This window comes from Loxodonta africana, chromosome 5 (genome assembly GCF_030014295.1).
Source record: "Loxodonta africana isolate mLoxAfr1 chromosome 5, mLoxAfr1.hap2, whole genome shotgun sequence".
Classification (NCBI taxonomy): Eukaryota; Metazoa; Chordata; class Mammalia; order Proboscidea; family Elephantidae; genus Loxodonta; species Loxodonta africana.
In genome coordinates, this window is record NC_087346.1 from 157028314 (window position 1) to 157044292 (window position 15979).

Sequence of the window (15979 nt, forward strand, 5' to 3'; positions counted from 1 at the left end):
AATGTGGATCCTATCACTTCGACCCTCAGAAACACCCTTCAATGGCTTGCAGAACAAAGGTCAAAATCCTCATGCTGGGCTCCAGCCTCTGGGGATCTGGCCCTTCACCTGTTTTCTCCCTCATGCCATGTCCCGCACTCACCACATTCCAGTCACAAAGGTGTCTCTGAGTCCCCAGGAGGGTCATGCACAAACAATAATAGAAGACCGAGCACTCTGCACTGCCTAAATCCAGGCACTTACTACCCCCTTGGACTGTAATAAAAATCCCTTTAAGCTGGTTTTTCTGGTCAGTCTCATTCTCTGGGAATCCACCTTCCTAAAGGCACCAAAGTGGTCTGGATTTCTGTGTGTTTTTTAACTTAAGTTTACTAACATACAGATTTAGCATTTGTAAAGGTATGTTTTATCCGGTACTGGCAACAGTTTTAAATGTGTTTATGTGTTTTGTGGAGAGGAAGGGGGCACTTTCTGCCCCATCAGCCCTGCACTCAGGTACTTTCTTACATCAACACCTAAACAGCGTGTGTACACAGCAGTTCCTTGATTGCTCCATTTCACACAGTATCTACCCCCTTTAGGATGGTTAGGTTCTAGATCTTTCTAGCACATCTCCACACCAACTCCCCCACCCCAAACCTCCCATAATGCCATACACACATTCCCACTGGATCATCGTTGACATTATGGCGTCAGCACAGTGTTCCCGGCTAGGCCACACAGTAGTCTGTCCTCCAGAAGTGAATAATTTCCTTCTTTTTAAATACGCAAAATTTCTGCCTGATACAAATTCTTTCCCCCAAACTCCCCAACAGGTCCCTGGGTGGTGCAAAGGGTTTGTGTTCCACTACTAACCCAAAGGTTAGTGGTACAGACCCACCGAGGAGCATCACAGAGGAAAAGCCTGCAATCTGCTTCTGCAAAGATCACAGCCAAGAAAACGCTACAGAGCAGGTCTACACTGTAACACACGGCATCGCCATGAGTTGGAATAGACTTGTTTTTAAACTCCCCAACTCAAAAAAAAAAAAAAAAAACCCAAACTCATCGCCGTCAAGTCAATGCCGACTCATAGAGACACTATAGGACACAATAGAACTGTCCCAGAGGGTTTCGAAGGAGTGGCTGGTGGATTCAATCTGCTGACCTTTTGGTTAGTATCCATACTCTTAACCACCTACAAAACTCCTGCGAAGCAGCTTCATTTCGTCAACGACACCAGGACAGCGTCCAGCCTCTTGCTGGGCTCTGCAGTGCATCTCCCTGGTCACACCTGGCGCCTCGCCCTTCCCTTGCCTTGATAATGCCCTTCCCCCTGCTCCAGAGTGGGATCCCATTTACAGGACCCCTCGCCATGGTCTCTCTTGTAGATACACACTCTCAGTAGCTTCCCAGAAAGGGGTGTGCAGATGTGGGGGAACCACTCTTGTCTTCTTCCCAGTTGCTGTAAGAAGCCAACGTCTGACGCCTGCCACGCTTTTGGGGTCTTCTCTCCCAGTGCCGAGAATTCACATGAGCCCTGGGAAGGGGCTTTGTCGTCTGTGCTTTCACTCAGTGGGCACGTGATTTGGAAACTGAGTCCTTCGGTTCTCAGAGATCTGCCGGCATTACTTCTGATTATCTTCCATCCTCCTTTTTCCCCAGCCTCTAATGTCATGCCCTGCTCCCTGGGACTGGCCCTCTCTGAACTGGCTATCTTTTCCCTCCTATTTTTCAACTCTTTTAGCTGTTGTTCTACTTTCTAGGCTATGTCCTTGACTTCACTTTCCAATCCTTCCAATAACATGTTTATTTCCACTCTTACGTGTGTAACCTCTGAGGGCTCCCTTCTCGTCTCTGGCTGCTCATTTTATAACTTCAGTTCTTTTCTTCTTGCTCTCTTGTCTCTAAGGCTGTTACTATTGTCGTGGTTAGCTGCCGTTGTGGTTAGCTGCCATCGTGTGGGTCCCCAACTCATAGAGACCCTACGCCCAACAGAACAGAACGCTGCCCGATCCCGTGCCACGCCCAAGATTGGCTGCAGGCCAGACCACTGTGATCCACAGGGTTTTCACTGGCTGATTGTCAGAAATAAATCCCCAGGTGTTCTTCCCAGTCCATCTTAGGCTGGAAGCTCCCCTGAAACCTGTTCAGCATCACAGTAACAGGCCTCCTCCACCCCCCGAGGGTCAGGTGGGAGGCTATCACAGGGCTTTTCGTTTGTTTTTTAATATGATTTCTCTGGTGCCTGTATTGTCTCAGTCCCCTTGGTCTTCCCTAGGTATTCTGGTCTCTGCTTTCAGGCTAAAGACTGTCTCAGCTGTCCGTCATGTTGGGACTCCATTCATACCCAGAGTGAGGGGGGAGCAAGAGCGATGAAGCTACGGTAATTAACACACACTGACACCAACGCCCAGGCCGAGACGAAATGATGAGATGAACTGACACGGACTCAGAACAATCGCACCTGTCTGCAAATGCAAAGTGACGCAGGCGGCACCGTGGGTCCCCATGCAAAGCAGGGCCAGGAGATGAACAGGACATGACTGTCTATGCGGAAGGAGGAAACGGGGCCCCGGCCCCATCCTAGACAGAAACATCCACTCAGGATGTACAGAATACTCAGGCATGGAGGGCTAGGCTGGAAGGCTTTTAGGAGACACTCTAAGACTTTTATGATTGGGGGCTGAGAAGGAGTTCTTTTAAGGCACAGGAGACACAGAATCCTACCTAGCAGTGAAAAGGGACAAACGACTGAGGTACGTGATGACTTGTGTGGCTCCCAAGGGCATGGTGCTGACAGAAAAAAAAGTCAGCCTCCAAAGGTCACATGCCGTATGATTCCACTGATATACCATTCTCAAAATGACAAACCTACAGAGATGGAGAACGGATTAGTGGCTGCCAAGGAAGAGAGGGGAGAATATAAAGGGGTAGTGGCATGGATTGAATTGTGTCCCCCCAAAATATGTGTCAACTCGGTTAGGCCATTGATTCCCAGTATTGTGTGGTCATCCTCCATTCTGTGCTTGTAATTTTATGTTAAAGAGAATTAGGGTGGGATTGTAACACCCTTACCCAGGTCACATCCCTGATCCAATGTAAAGGGAGTTTTCCTAGGGTGTGCCCTGCACCACCTTTTATCTCTCAAGAGATAAAAGGAAAAGGGAAGGGAGCAGAGAGGGGGGACCTCATACCACCAAGAAAGCAGAGTGCATCCTTTGGACCCAGGGTCCCTGTGCAGAGAAGCTCCTAGTCCGGAGAAGACTGACGAGACAGTATAGAGAGAAAGTCTTCCCCTGGAGCTGACGCCCTGAATTTGGACTTTTAGCCTACTCTACTGTGAAGAAATAAACTCTTTATTAAAGCCATCCACTTGTGGTATTTCTGCTACAGCAGCAGTAGATGACTAAGACAGGTAGCAAGAGGGAGTTTGTTTGAGGTGATAGAACAGTTCTGTGTCCTGATTATGGAGGTGGTTAAACGAATCTGAACATGAGATAAATCTCCATGGAAATACACACACACGGAGAGGAATGAATGCATGTAAAAAAAACAGTGAAACTGAGTAAGGTCTGGTGTCTAGTTAACAGTAATATACCAAAGTCAACTTCCTGACTTTTGAGACTGTACTACAGCTACGCAAAATACCACCATTGTGGGAAGCTGGGTGAAAGGTACCTGGGACTCTCTACTATTCTTTGCAACTTCCTGTGAATCTATCAAAAAAAAAAAGAAACTGTTGTTGTCAATTCTAACTGGTGGCAACCCCATATGTTACAGAGTAGAACTGTGCTCCACAGGATTTTCTTGGCTGTAATCTTTATGGGTGCAAATCACCAGGTCTTTCTTGCACAGCACCACTGGGTGGGTTCGAACCGCCAACCTTTAGGTTAGTAGTCGAGCACAAATTGTTTGCACCACCCAGGGATCTTACGAGTCTATAAGCATTTCAAGTTCCTGTGCATTTTTGTTCTTTTTTAAGGGACAGAAATCCACAAAATCAAGCATACTGGTTGGACACAAGACTGATGAGGAATGGGTCAAGGAGGACCACACTGGTCACAGTACTGTGGGCTTCTGTTCTGAGGCTGGGAACTCATGTTCTTTCAACATGCTTCCTAACTTACACACACCTTTGCGTGTCAAATCATAAAATTTCAAACACCTGAGACACAGAGCAGCTCTGTGGGCAGGGGTAGGGTTTGTGGACTGGCAGGTCTCACTCAGAATGGCTGGGCAGACCCAGCGGGAGGTGCCACCCAGTGTCAGTGGACGTACACCAGCTTCCCACAGCAGCTCAGCCTTTCACGGGTGAGGCCACCACGCTCCTGCTGGGGGCTTGACGCATGGGAAGCCTCCTGATCCGTTTTCCTGCTGGCACCTGCCCTGCCCCTGTCTCTGCCTGCTGACCCCCAGACTGGGGTCTCCTCCCAGTTCCACTGGGGAACAGGGAACGGCAATAATGAAGATGATGATAGTGATGAGCACCTCCATCAGAGAGCAGCCGATCCTTCTGCCTTCAGCTACCGCCCTCACTTTCCGAGGTGCCTGCTACCTCCATTTGGGACCCTATCCCAGGATGGGGGAGGCTTCTTGCTGCTTCTCTCCTACTGGTGCTTACATTTCTGCCTTTTCTACTCCCTGGGTGGTGCGAACAGTTAACACACACGGCTGCTAACCAAAAAATTGGCAGTTCGAGTCCACCCAGAGGCACCTCCTAAGAAAGGCCTGCCAATCTAATTCCAATAAATCAGCCATTGAAAACGCTACGGAGCACAGTTCTACTCTAATACGTGGGGGCGCCAGGAGTCGGGGTCAGCTCCATGTCAACTGGTTTCCATTCTAAGACAGTCACACTTATGTATTTGCTTTCCATCAGGTTTGCTGTCCTTTCCTGTCTCTTGCCCTTGAGGGTTTATTCTTTTTTATTCCTTTTAAGACCATTTCGGTGGCAATAAGCAGAACAAGAGTGTGCTGAATCTTTCTATAGAAACGTTTTTTGATGGGACTCTGACCACTTCGCACTGTTTGAAAGCCTCACCTGGCTCCTCAGTCCAAAGGGCCACACCCAGCCGGCCTGGCCCAGAGCCCCATCTCACTGGCCTGCCAACCTCAGACCCTGCCTATGACCAGAAAACCCTCCTCCTGCTTGGGACCCTGGCAAGCTTCCTTTCAAACCCAGCTCTCGCAGCCTGTCCTATCACCCCAAGCCAGACCACCTAGAGCCTCCTGGTGCAGGCCTTGTTGCAGTGTGACCTACTGGTCACACAGAGCGTGCCTCCCATCCCAGACAGCTCCTTTGGTAGTCACAGAACTCATCCCCCCATCCCCGCATCTCCACCAGCAGGCTGCCTACCCAACACAGGGAGGAAGTCAGTGAGTATTTGTAGAACAAATAAATTCACATGGATGCCCAGCCTCTGGGGCACCACAGCCTGGGAGGAGGGGAAAAGTCACCTCTGAGTAGCAGCTCCCTCTGACTCCCGAGTACCCAGCAGACACTGGCCCAGGCACTCAACTCAGACCCTCTTCACTATGACTCAGACACCTGAGTTCAAATCTGGGCTCTGGTCAATTCCCTAACCCCATCGATTCTGGGTCCTGAAGCCAGAAACCAGAGGTAACACCAGTACCTGCTGAAGAAGTGGCTGTGCGGATGAAATCAGGATCTGCGCGAGGCAGCCAGCCCGGTGCCTCACGCAGAGCACGCTGTCAACAAATGTGTCCTAGAAACAGCAGTCAGAAGACCAAAGTGGTTCCCTTTTCCCACACAAAGGCATCGGGATCCTGGAATGGGTTTTGATAGAAGACAAAAACGATCAAGTCCACCAATGCTGTTCAACTGTAAACACTCCAAATTCAAGGAGATGCCTACTGATTTATAACCACATGGCTAACACAATGGCACCAAACTCCAGGTTCCGAGATTTTTTTTAGTTTTCTCTCAAAGGGCACTTGAACAATGCTGCTTAACCCAAAGACAGCCTGGCTGAACATCAGTTATTAACACGCACTCATTTTTTTCATGAGGTAGAGAGAGATTCTAAAACAAGCCTGCGGATTCTTTGGCATCGTTCCCCTGAAAAATCCATTGCCGTTGAGTCGATTCTGACTCATAGTGACCCTACAGGACAGAGCAGAACTGTCCCGCTGGGTTTCCAAGGAGCAGCTGGTGGATTCAAACTATCAAGCTTGTGGTCAGCAGCCAATCTCTTAGCCACTGCGCCAGCAGCGTTCCCTCCCCTGAAAAGGTGGTGTCTCGTTTCCTCCCTTCAACGTGGGCAGATCTTAGTGACTAGCTCCTCACCAGAGGAACGTCCAGGACTCTGGGGGACTTCTAAGATGAAATCAGGTTCCACAACTGCAGCCTGGCTCTCCTATGGGACATGCCCCAAAGCCACCATGCTGCAGAGACATGTACAGAGACCAGAGGCCCAAGGAATCCCTGCTGTTCACGTCTTCCCAGCCCAGGCACCAGGCACAGGTATGAGAACGTCTGCAAGGAGACATTCCTGCCACGGACACCAACCAAACAACCTGCGCGAAACCTCAAGCAAGTAAGTCCTACCCAGCTGAGACACTGCAGGAACCCAGAAACCATGAGATGATAATTGATTATTGTTGTTTCAAGCCACCAATTTCAGAGGTAATTTGTTATGCTGCCATAGTAACCACAACGGTCACACTTAAGAAAGAGAATGGAGCCAAATGGCCTGACGTTGCTGGAGCCCAGTCATAACTAGGACTCTTCCACCACACAGAGGCCGAGGAAGAAAAAGGGCGTGGAGGAAGTCTCCATACGCAAGACAAGCCACATGAGTGAAGTTGACTCAGACCACCGACAGCGCTGGATCACCTTCACTGAAGCCACAAATCAATAGCTCTAGGGTACAACTCCACTTCAGGGGTCCAGCGTCTCCTTCTCTAGGGGATATAGAGGTGCTAGAATCAGCGATTCCTGGGTAAGTGTAAAACAAAGCCCTCTATCTGTGCCACAAGCTGGTGGTATTGATAAAACACGTGCAAGACTTTTAGAAAACCAAAAAACCCAAACCCACTGTTGTCAAGTCCATTCCGGCTCATACTGACCCTATAGGACAGAGCAGAACTGCCCCATATGGTTTCCAAGGAGCGGCTGGCGGATCCCAACTGCTGACCTTTTGGTTAGCAGCCGAGCTCTTAAACCACTGTGCCACCAGGGCTCCAAGACTTCTAGAGTCTCTAAGAAATACCTTTGCAAAAATAGGACAAAAGTAAAAAAAAGAAAAGAAAAATCACCTTTCCTAAATAACAAGCATCTAATATTAACACCCACAACTAGTGGGTTTGAACAGCAGAGTCTTTAGTTTAAAAGGGCACAGAAACTATTTTGGAAATGTTATCTTTGCAAACCAACAAACTGTGTGCCTTAAAATGGAGAAAGAGCTTTATGTCTTTAAAACGGAGACAACCACCATTACCTCTATACTCATGAGTATAGCGTGCTCCACATTTAAGGGGATAAATTTCATCAAATCATTTTGTTATGAGATAAGGGATGTAAGCCGAGCTTTGGACACAAGATGGAGGATCAAACTCCAGCTTGCCCATGTACTAGCTGTGTATTCCTGGGCAAGTGACTTCACCTCTCTGGGCCTGGGTTTCCTTGATGGAAACTGGGAAAGAACCACCCACTTCACCAGACCGTGAGGTATCAAATTAAATAAGATGTAGGACAGTGCCCAGGTCCAGTCCCTGACACAGATTTTTAAAGTATGCCCATTTATAACAAATACTTGAAATATGAAAGTCAATTTTCATTTAAGAAGTTATTACTACACAACAAGCTAAAAGGGTTTTAATTTGCTTTCTAGAAAAGTCATGGTTCTTAAATGCCTGAAATGTCAGGAAGAGGTACTCAGGTGTTCTCTTCGTTCTTTTACCTCCCAATAAGCCCCCCTCCCCCATCATGAGCACCACCTCATCCGGCTATTCCCTGTGCACAGACGTGCCTGTGAGCAAATGCCTCTACGCCCAGGAAATACCCCAGTGCAGCCACTGAAAAAAAGGATACTGTGGCATTTTCTCTGTTTTAAAAGACTTCCAGTAGCAACGAGAACTGTTCCCCTTCTTCCTGTGGCCCCCAATTCAATATCAAAAAAAACAAAAGCCTGTTGCCGTCGAGTCAATTCCAGCTCACAGCCAATCTTATAAGACAGAATAGAACTGTCCCATAGAGTATCCAAGGCTGTAATCTTTACGGAAGCAAACTGCGACATCATTCTCCTGAGGAGCAGCTGCTGGGTTCGAACCATCAACCTTTCCATTAGCAGCTAAGCGTTTAACCACTGAGCCACTAGAGCTCCTTCAATCCAACATAAGAAAATATAAGGGTCCATCCTAGGAGGCAGGCCCGTTACCATCTCTCCGTGGAACTGACTGATACACACAGCTCAAAGGGATCTCAGGTTCACACCACATGCTGCATGCTGCCATCCCGGTCACATAAGCCCTCTGAGTGGCATCGCGAAGCTCACCAGAGGAACAAAAGCTCCAGAACCAAGTTCTAAGTTCACAGGACAGTGAGGGGAATGGTCTATCAAGTCACAGGAGGGGACCAGAACTGCCACCACCACCCACCGCCTACAGCACAAAGGATCTGGGGGGCAGGGGGGACGGGGGGGCAGGGGGGCAGGGGGCAGGGGTATTGTCACCTGGGAAACTCCTGCGGGGCTGGGGGTGGGGAGGATAAAATGAAGACCTGAAGCACAAATGTCTGAATTGATTACTAACTCAATTAAAAGAAACACTACTGTTTCTAAATAATTCCAGTGGCCATTTTGGGATCAGAGTCAAAAGCTTCAAAATCAAGCCATTCAGAGAGCGTCCCTCCCTTCCACCATCCTCAGAGAGGCCAGGCTTCCCTGCCCGCCGACCCACTTGGATGGTGGACACGCTCCCTCAACAGTGAGGGGACAGCTGAGCTTTTTAAAGAAGCAGAATTAACATGCCCAAGTTAAACTTCTTAACTCCAATATTCTAAAACTGGAGCACATTTGTGAAGTCAAACTGACTTATTCTAGAAAGTTCTCAGTGAGGAGAGGTCATCAGAAACTCAACTAAGCAATGAATCAAGTTTGAGTTATTAAAAAAAAAAAAAAAAAGGAAGCATTTTAAAGTTATGAAAGCTTAGAGTCAAAGTAAAGGTACTCAGGGGTGAAATACGATGCCTCCAGAGTCCGGCTTCACACACTGAAGGATAAACTTAAGAGCCATGGCTGCACTTACATTAAGATAAAAATTACTTCCTACCTGCTGACTAAAAAGGCTTAGCGGTTGAGCGCGTGGCTGCTAACCGAGAGGCGGGCCGTTCCAACCCACCAGCCGCTCTGCTGGAGAAAGATGTGGCCAGTCGGCTTCCATAAAGATTACAACCTTGGAAACCCTACGGGCATTCCTACTCTGTCCTACCCGGCTGCTATGGGTCAGAATTGACTCCAAGGCAGTGGCTTTGGGTTTGCGAAGTAAGGCAATAACAAACTAGAAATCAAGGAAAGTAGACGAGGTACCTACACCCCACGTTCCCTTCTCCGTTCCCGGCGAAGTCGGGAAGTCGTTCGGACTTATGCCTCCAGGCTAACGCGGGGACGGAAGGCGGCTTCGGAGTCCACTCCCAGCGGCCGCCGCAGGCTGCCGGGGCCCCTCCGCACGCCGCCCGGTCCCCGCCTGGGCTCCGCGCGCCGTTTGATCGCGTCAAACGTCCTCCTCGCTCTCCGAAATGACAAGCACGTGAACCCGCGGCGGCGGCGGCTCCAGCCCGTCCTGCTCGGCACCGCGGCGCGCACGGCCGGCTGCAGCGACACCGGCTCGCCAAGGCCGACGCGGAGAGTTGATTCAACAAGTGGCAGCGCGCCCTAGGCGCGGCCGGCCAGCCCTTCGCAGCCGGGTGCCCGAAGGCTCGGGGTGCGCAGGCGGCTCGGGGTGCTCAGGGAGCCCGGGGTGCGCGGGGCCCAGGTGAATCAGGGGGCTCCGGATGCGCAGGGGCCCGGGGTGCACGGGGGCCTAGGAGTGTCAGGGTGCGTCGGACGCGCAGAAGGCACGGGGGGGGTCCAGGGTGCCGGTGCCCGCGGGACGCAGGAAGCTCGAGGTGCGCGGGGAACTCGGGGACGTCGGGGGGTTCGGGCTGCTGGAGTGCGCAGGAGACCCGAGGTGCGCCAGGGCGTCGGGGGACCCGGGGGGCGTGGAGGGCTCGGGATACGCGGACCCCACTAAGTGCGCGAGGGTCGCGGGAACTTCGGGGGCACTGGGGACCCGGGGTGCGTGGGGCCGGGGCCGGTCCAGTGGGGTCGTCCGCGCGGCGCTGGGTCCCAACCCCGAGTCGCGACCCAGGAGCCCGCACCCTTGTTGCCCCGCGGCCGCCAGGCTCTCCGGGTGGCCCACGGCCTGAAGCACCGGGCGGCCCCGTGCGCTCCGACGGCCTCAAACTGGGCCGCTGACAGGCGAGGCCGCCGCGCCGCCGGGGGGGGCGTCCGGGGCCGGCGGAGGGCAGGGTCCGGCCCAAGTGCACCCGGGACCCCACGGCCGCGCGCACGTCCTCCCGGGAGCGCGGACAGACGGACAGACGGACGCGCGCAGCCCGCGCCTTGCGGGGCCGCCAGCGGTCGGTACCTGAGCTCGGCGCGGCGGCCGATGGCGGCGCGACCGCGGCGGAGCGAGGAGGCCCGGCCGCTGCAGGCCGCGCTCCTCCCGCACAGGCGCGGCGCCTCGGCCGGCGGAACAAAACCGCGCGACGCCCCGCCCCCTCCGGCCGCCCTCATTGGCCGCCACGCCCCCGCCGCCGCCGCGCGCCCGTCAGCCGGCCCCCGCGCGGCCGCAGCCACCTCCTGCCGCTGCCCCTCAGCCGCCCCGCGCGCCGGCCGGGGGCGGGGCCACCGCGCGCCCCGCCTTCTGCCGCCCAGCCCGGCGCGCGGCCGCGGCAGGAGACGGCGAACGGCGCGTGCGCTGAAGCTGGCCCCGCCCCCAGGTCGGGCCCCGCCCCCGGACAGGCCCCGCCCCCGCCGCTCCACCGCGCTTTGCGTGCCCTGGACGTGGCCCCGCCCCCGCCAAGGAGGCGGGGCCGCGAGGGTGGGCGGCCGGGGGCGGGGGCGGGGGCGGGGGCGGGGGCGGGGGCGGGGGCGGCGTGTAGAGGGTTGGTGTTCTCCGGGCTGGCGCTCAGGGTCTGTCCGCTGTCGCCCGGGGCCGTTTAGGGTCCCCACTGCCTTGGACACCTCGGCCCCCAGGTCCCCGGAAGGTCCTTGCCGCCTTAGGCAGTGGCGGCCGGAGGGCGGCTCTCGGGCCAGAGCGGGCGCCCAGGCTGGGGAGCGCGGGGCGCGGGTCCCGGAGCCCCTGGGGCTCGCCGCCGTCGCCTCCCCTTCCCGACTCCTGGCCCGCCGGACTCCAGGGCTCCAGCCCTGCCTCCGACCCGCGGCGTGACCTTGGCCAGCCCCTCGCCCCGTCGGGTCTCACGCAGACCAGCAGGCGGGGTGTGCCAGAAGCGCACGGCGTGCGGGGCCCAGAGCGGACAGCGACACAGGCCCCTGTGGCCAAAGGCAGGGCCGGGACTTTCCATCTGAGCACAGCTGAGCAGCGTGACCGACTTCTCACTGGGCTTCCAGTGATGGCCGTGGTCGAGGTCCGTGGGTGGGCAGCCCACGCTACCGACCACACTCCCAGGCAAAGGCGTTCCCCTTGGCTGTCTCTAACAAACTCCCAGGAAGGGGTCCCTGCCCCCGCTCCCAACCCTTCCATCCTTGGGGGTGGGGGTGTCCCTCTGTTGAGATGAGGGGCCTGGACTCTCACCTTCTAGGACTGGCGGACTGACCCAGCCGGACACCCTCCAGCCCCAGCTTCCACCTGTCCTCCACAGCAGACACTCACTACCACCCCCCCCCCCCCGCAAAGGGGGAGCACACAGGCCAGGAGGGCTCATCCATGGGTTTGGTGTATCAGTGACGTGGAGTTTCAGAGTGGCTGGTTTATTCAAAGGGTACAGGCAGGAAGATGGCCCCTGCCCCTGGAGAGAAGCAGTTGGAGCTGAGAGGCTTAAAGTCTGCGTGGTCCAGGGTTCCCACAATTCAGTCCCCCAGCCCTGAGCTCTGGGTCGGGTGGTGGGAAGGGGTCACACACCAACCCCGTGGTGAGCGCCAGGTGCTAGCCTGGTGGTGCTGGGCAGCATAAGCATTGTGGGGAGGGGGGAGGCTATTTTAGATAGAAACGGAGTCACTCAGAGTGGCATTCCATGAGAGTCCCAAAGGGGGGTGGGGCTTGAGCCACAAGGGCATCCAAGGGGACAAGGGTGGTGGAGGCACTGGGGATGGGGCTCCAGATGTCAGGCTGGGACCTCTGTTCAGGTTCTTGGCTCTAGGTCAAGGCCCTGGGTAAAGGTTGGGGTCCAGGGTTGGGGTCTCCAGAACCAGTAGGAGTCACCTTCCGTCCATTCCAGACATGCAAGAATCCCCAGTGTGGCTGGTGGGGGAAGCAGGGCCAGCAGCAGTGGGGGCTGGGGGCAGGCTTCCCAGGTGGCTGGGATACAGGTGCCTGGATGGTTTCCATGTTGGGACCTGAAAAGCCACAGAGGACCTGCCCTGGCTGTCCTTTAATCCCCACATCACAGTGAGGGGAGGCTGGCCAGGTGATCTGAGGACAAGCGGCTTTGGGACCCAGGCCTCACCCCGCCTGAACCAGAGCAGGCAGAGGCCAGACCAGGACCCAACTCCTGGGAGGCACCTGAGCCAGGGAGGGGCTTTGCCCATGATGCCCCCACCCCACCCCCAGCTGGGTTTGCTGTCCTCGCCCATCTAGATCCACGACCAGCCCCTTCTACCTTCAGTTAACAAGATTACCTTCCTGTTTGTCAAAAGCCTTATGGGTATTTAAATTATATCCACCTGTCCTTCTCAACTTTATTTGCATAATTATTGAAGGCTTTCAGTAGAGCCTGTGTCCTTTAAAATAATGTCTCTTATTTGGTTTGATTATCTCACATAAAACCAAAAAGTGTTTCCAAACCCCACCCTGGCCATCAGATTGTAGGGACGGAGTTGCAGACTGGAAGTGGCTGGGTGAGTCTACAAGCTCATGTCTGGGCAGGTGAGAGCAGGGTCACTTCTCATGCTGCACAGAGGTTGTGTTGCAAACACTGTGGGTGTCATGTCACATGGCAGTTCGGCCCATGTGGCCAGGTGCTCAATCAAAGTGCTGTTTATGGAGCCCTTACTGTGGACTGAGCAGTACAGCCAAAATGCTCCTTAGAAGCAAGGATGGCAAGACTTTGTCTCGTGTACTTTGGACATGTTATCAGAAGAGACCAGTCCCTGGAGAAGGAAATCATGCTTGGTAGAGGGTCGTTGAGAAAGAAGACTCTCAACGAGAGGACTGACACAGTGGCCGCAACAATGGGCTCAAACATAGCAAAAGTTGTGAGGATGGCACCTAACAACTGTGGATTAGCCAGTGTGAAGGTATTAGAATTGTCCCCATTTCACAGATGTGGAAACTGAGGTTCAGAGTGAAGGGACTTGTCCCACCCAGGTGACATAAGGAGTGGCTGGTGGCATTCACACTCTTTGGCACTGTGCTGTGCTCTGTCCTCCGTGAGCTGGTCCTATGAAGATACGTCCCTGCTCCCAGGACTCCTGCTCCCAGGACCCCTGCTCCCAAGCACCCCCATAACCCTGGGCAGGCAAAGGGGCCAGGAACCAAGCAGAAGAGGCACACGACAGGGGCAGCGCCTCTGCTGGCGGGCTGAAAGAGACTGCAAGGGCTGGTAGGGCTTTCACTGGGAGAGCCAGGGTTCAGGGGTGCCTTAGAACACCTGGGGGCCTGTGGGAGAAAGCAGCAGGGCCAGGCTCCTTCCCATCATTACAAAATGCCACAAACTGGGTGGCTGATAAAAACAGAAATTTGTCGTCTCACAGTTCTGGAGGCTGGAATCCGAAATAAGGGTGTGAGCCAGGGCCATGCCATGCTTTCTCTGACCGCTCTAGGGGAAGATCCTTCCAGTCTCCTCTAGCTTCTGGTAGCCCCAGGCATCCCTTGGCTTGTACGTGCATCTTCCCATGGCGTCTCCCTGTTTCTGTTCTCTTTTATAAAGTCAGCACTCTGGGAGGGCGAGTCTTGGTGATGCAGTGCTCTCCCACCAGGCTGCTAACTGAAAGGTCAGCTGTTCGAACGCACCAGCTGCTCTGTGAAAGACAGATGTGGCAGTCTGCTTTGGTAAAGATTACAGTTTTGGAAACCCTATGAGGCAGTTCTACTCTGTCCTGTAGGGTCCTTATGAGTCTGAATCGACTCAGCAGCAATGGGTTCTTTTCCTACTCTGGTGTGATCTCGTGTTAACTCCTAACATCTTCAGAGACCCTATTTCCAAACAAGGTCACATTCATAGGTGTGTTAGGACTTCAACATACCTTTTTGGGGGGGGGGCACAACTTGTGGTGCAATGAACTACTTAACATGGCCCTTCTAGCCATATTCTTTGTAACTCCCACCAAATGATCAGGTGGGACCATACTAAGGAAGCATACACAACCCTAATGAGGGGTTTGATCAGAGTTTTGCCGCCCCACTAGGCTTTAAATAAGCCATCCCAGAGGTGAGAGGAGAGGATCTCACCACCACCAAGGAAGAAGACCCAAGAGCAGAGCGCAACATTTGGACCCAGGATCCCTGTGCTGAGGAGACCGAGAGAGAGAGAGAGACAAAGAGAGAGAGCTGTAACACGGAAGACGGCAGTGGCAGAGAAATGGCAGCAGAAGAGACCAGCGAGAGACCGCACATTGGGCTTCCTGGCCCACAGAGCAAGAAAGCTAAGTGCCTTTGGGCAGGAGGCTTGCTGGAGTAGGAGGGTGCCTTTGACCACTTTGTGGAGCTAGAGATGAGCACCTTTGGGCCAAGGCTTACTGGCGGAGTGGAGTGGGGTGCCTCAGGGCACTTATCGGGGGAGCTAAAAGAGTTGTGTAACATTTGCCTGAGCAGGGGAGAGGCCTGGAGCCAGAGAGAAGCGTGCCTGCAGGCACGGCTGGGAAGAGGCTGTTCTGATGCAAAAACTGTTATCTTGAACATTCCTGAACTTCAGCTGTAATCTGTTACTTCCCTAATAAACCCCATCATCAGAAGCGCTGTCCTGAGTTCTCTGTGGCCACTGCAATGAACTCTCCGAACTCAGCAAAGAAGTAGAGGGTGCCGTGGGAGGGGATGGCTGCTGTCAGAATCCGTGAAGGTGGCACAGAGAGGAGGCACGTCTAACCTCCGTCTCACAGGAATCAGTGTTGGACTGTTGACCTGGATTTTCCTTCCCTCTTGTGACGTTAGAGGAGGTCAGCGCCCCTCCCATGCCGTTTTTACACAATTCAATCCATAACACCCCCCCCCCGTGCCCACCTGGGCGTGACCATGGTGTACAGGTGGTGCCCACCTGGTGGCCTGCTGCCACACCCAGTCCCAGCCATCGGTGGCCCAATGGTGGAGGCTAGAAGGACCAGAGACACCACAGCCATACCCTTAACCACTTCCCTGGGCATGGGAGGGGGAGTCACTGGATACAAAGTCTACTCAGGCATGGACCCTCCGGGTCTGGGGGCAGCCCTGTGGCTTCCACTCCAGGCCTAGGGGCCGGGATGCGGGACCCACAGCTCCATTACCACTGGAGACACAGTGCCTGGGGCCATCAGACACCCAGGAGCCATGAAAATGGTGCAATTTCTTTTAAAATCAGAAGAAAAAAATGAAAATGTTTTAATATATAACGTCAATGTCTGTCTTTATACCAACACAATTGTAAAATATAATTTTTCATATTTTTTAATGGAGGAAGAAGCCCAGGAATAGTGCAGCCCAACAGAAGTGGAGCCAGAAGAACGGCTATTACAGCTCAGCCTCCATCCCCTACCACCCACCCCCCATGAGGGGCAGCTCCAGCCCCCTATTCCTAGTTGTCCCCCACACTTCCCACTGGGCGACTCCTGCCATCTCTCCGGCT

General features: G+C 53.9%; 1 protein-coding gene across 3 annotated transcripts in view; it reads right to left on the reverse strand.

Moving 5' to 3' along the window:
* FAM53A (family with sequence similarity 53 member A) overlaps positions 1–10694 on the reverse strand; it is a 57673-nt gene extending 46979 nt beyond the window's left edge. Inside the window, exon 1 of one of the 3 annotated variants that reach the window (XM_064286133.1) lies at positions 10630–10694. The gene's annotated coding sequence lies outside the window, so the exon portion shown is untranslated. Of the gene's footprint in view, positions 1–9534; positions 10507–10629 lie in introns of those variants that run through there. The other 2 variants (XM_064286134.1, XM_064286132.1) reach the window with 2 other exon arrangements.
* Positions 10695–15979: the final 5285 nt, after the last annotated feature.